General features: G+C 43.7%; 1 pseudogene; it reads left to right on the top strand.

The window, feature by feature from the left end:
- Positions 1 to 2,091: 2,091 nt before the first annotated feature.
- On the top strand, positions 2,092 to 3,029 carry LOC140694180 (olfactory receptor 5G9-like; annotated as a pseudogene).
- The last annotated feature ends 576 nt before the right edge of the window (positions 3,030 to 3,605 follow it).

Genomic DNA, 3,605 nt, shown 5'->3' with positions numbered 1-3,605 from the left:
GAGGGATGACATGGGGAAACAGGTTTAGGTTCTGTAACTGGGTCAAAGTATAATCAGTAAGTATGAAATGGGACAGGGACACTGCAGCAGCAGGTCGGGGGGAAGGCAGCACTGAATTCAGCTCACAGCCCGATCTAAACCACCAGATGATGTCCTTGCTCAGACAAGGCTGTCATGGGCTGTGCTGATATTATCCTTGGGCTCCAGACCTGAGGTCTGATTGTGTCCCCCACCCCGTATGGAGCACTGCATTCTATCCTAAGCACCAAGCGACAAAGAAAAACAGAGACATTAAAATGTGCATGGAAGGCTTGGGCAGGCTTAGGAACCAAGACTGACAAGGAAGCATTGAGGACCTCTGGGCAGTTGTCAAGTGGAAGACTGAGAAATAGCACTGACAATAGTGGCTGATCCTGGAGGAGCTGTCAGACTCTTGAAGAGACTTGAGCAAGAGGTGCGTGTGATGGGTGGACAGTGTGACTGGCTAATCCATCTTTTTCTTTAATTCCCCTGAAGTGAAGGATGGCATATTAGCTGTAGTAGTTGCCCTCAGAGGAGGCCTTGCTAAAGTCAAATGATCAATTTCAAGTTAGAGAAGTGAAGGGAACTGTCTAGCATAAGGCTGCTGTTGAATTCCAATGTTCATGGACTAGTAAAAAAAAAGTTAAAGGTAAAGTGTAAGAAGTTTTCTGAGCACTCATCAACCCTCTCATTCTAAGTGGATGAGAATTCTGGGAGATCAAGGTTTTAGCCACACTGAATGAATGCAGCAACTCAGGTTCAAAGAGATCAGCTGATGTAACCAAGGTTACCCTTATAGTGGGTGAAAAAGGACATATGTATGATATAGAGGTGGTACAAGTTAGCCCCTTTTCCCAGCTTCTTCCCTATACTGTTTCCATAAAGGGGATATTAAGCTTGACACTCTATTATCCAGTGGCCTTCCTACCAATGACCAGTGGATAGAACCTAACACCAGGATTCGGAAGCCAAAAATGCATTGCCTGTACTTATACTGCAATGAATTTTGAATCTCTTTGAGATGAAAGGATCTGTGAAGACACAGGAAACATTTCCACAGTGTGAAAAAGGAAAGGGCACAGTCAGTTTTGACCAATATATGTTCTAAGCCCATTTCTGCCATTTGCTAGCATTATGAGCATGCCTTGATCTTCAGTCATCCTCTTATGTAAAGTGAAATAATGGGGGGAGGGTAAAGCTCAGTGGTAGAGTGTGTGCTTAGCATGCACAAGGTCCTGGGCTCAATCCTCACTACCTCCATTAAAAAAATAAATAAAAAATGAAGTTAATTAATTACTAAACTTAATTACCTCCCCCATCAAAGTAAAATAAATAAAAAAATGATAAAATTAAAAATCAAAGATAGCATTAAAAAATAAGGTGAAATAATGATATTTAGTTTTCAAGATTATTAATGGGACTACATAAGGGAAAAATATAAACAATTATTCTGCACTTAACTCGGTTCTTAATAAGATGCTGCTACATGCTTTGCATGCATTATCTCATTTAATCCTCACAACAATTTACAACATAGTTGTTACTATTATTAATCCTGCCCCAGAGGTGAAGAAAAGTCAGTGTTCCCAGGGTCAGACAGGTAGATTCCCGGGCCAATGAAGGACATACACTTAGCCTTGGGTTGTATAATCACCAAGTGCACAGCATTCAGCCTGAAACGGAGTGGGTGCTCCTTCTTCTCCAGCTTGCCTCATTTCCATTCTCCTGCATCCCTTCACCAGGTGTGCGTCCAACTGGTGAACTCACTGAAGCTGCAGTTACTGAGTGTTTATTCTGGAACTATCTCTGCTATCGGTTAGTTACAGGAACTCGAGCTTTTAGGCTGGTGTTTTCTCATCCATATGTTGACAGGGTTCTATAGAGTCTTAAAATATTGTAGCTTCAGGTCTGATCTTTTGCGCTGGCTTCTATCTTGCCTGTATTTCCTTAGCCATAGTGTGTAGCTAAGTCATATCCTCTCCAATGTTCTCCTGTGTCCTCCTTTTGAAAGTACGTCCACCCAATCTGTTGTGATGCGTCTACTCTCCGTGATGGAAACCAGCATCGGTCATGGCCAGTGAAAACTACACGCGGGTCACTGAGCTCATTTTCAGAGGTTTGAATTACAACCCCAACTGCAGGTGCTTCTCTTCCTGCTCTTTCTGAGTTTCTACGTCATCAACCTAACCGGAAACTTGGGGACGGTTTTATGATACAGATCGATGCCTGCCTTCACACACTCATGTGCTTTTTCCTCAGCCACCTGTCCTTTGTGGACATGTGCTTCTCCTCAGCCATGAGCCTCAAGACGCTCACCGACTTCTTTGTGAAGAGGAAGGCCATCTCCTTCCTGGGCTGTGCTTTGCAGCAGTGGTTCTTTGGGTTCTTTGTGGTGGCAGTGTTTTCTCCTGGCGTCCATGGCCTACGACCACTATATTGCCATCTGCAACCCATTATTGTATTCAGTTGCCATGTCCTGGAGATTCTGTATCCAGCTGGTGGCTGGTCCCTATGCCATTGGGTTCGTGAACACTATGATGCACACAACAAATGCATTTTGCCTTCCTTTTTGTGGCCTCAATGTCATCAATCATTTCTTCTGTGATATGTCCCCCCTGCTTTCCCTCATGTGCACTGACACCAGGCTCAACAAGTTAGTCGTCTTTGTGGTGTCAGGAGCCATGGGAGTCTTCAGTGGTCTGATCATCCTGGTCTCCTATGTCTGCATCCTCATCGCCATCCTGAAGATCCACTCTGCCGAGGGGAGGCACAAGGCCTTTTCCACCTGCTCGTCTCACCTGATGGCCATCTCCATCCTGTATGGTACTCTTGTCTTCATTTGCTTGTGGCCTAGTGCAAGTTTCTCCCTGGATCTCAATGAAGTGGTGTCGGTGTTTTACACTGCAGTCATCCCCATGTTGAACCCACTTATCTACAGCTTGTGGAACAAGGAGGTCAAAGGTGTCATCCACAGGATGGTCACAAAGAGGAAGTTCTGTAGGGCCTAGATTCTTATCTCCAAAGGACACTGGGAGAGGAATCAAAGAGAACAGACCAATTGTGTAGATTCCTAAAGATTCCAGGCCACCTGAGAGTGGGGGCTTGGTGGCACCTCTTTACCCATTCATTCATCCAGTTATTTATTCATCTGGTCACCCCATGTGGATTCATTAAAACATGCATGTGATCTTCTATTACCGTTCAAACCCACACCCACTTAATTTTGTTTCTCTCAGACACCTCACAGACCAATTATTTTCAAAACAATGTTATTATTTAATATCAGTTACTAATTGTTTAAATCATCCCACTAATACATTTTCTTTTTCTGCTGACTCCTTGGCAAATATTCCAATTCCCAAAAATGGGAATTTAAAAATTTTTGTGCTGGGTTTTACATGCACATCTAGCTCCCTTCAATAGGCATCTGTACAAAAACATGATGTGGGGCTTTATGTTTAACCTCATAAATGGAATGAAGCTCTTTGCTGTACACACCACTCTGGGGGACAGCCTTGAGACAAAGGACTATGTGTGTGTCAGGAACTGAAGATGGGCCCTGTTTACAGTAATAAAGGCCCTAG

Source organism: Vicugna pacos, unplaced genomic scaffold, assembly GCF_048564905.1.
Source record: "Vicugna pacos unplaced genomic scaffold, VicPac4 scaffold_20, whole genome shotgun sequence".
In the NCBI taxonomy this organism is placed as follows: Eukaryota; Metazoa; Chordata; class Mammalia; order Artiodactyla; family Camelidae; genus Vicugna; species Vicugna pacos.
Note: the sequence above shows the minus strand (reverse complement) of the source record. Positions and strands in the feature narration are given on the sequence as shown.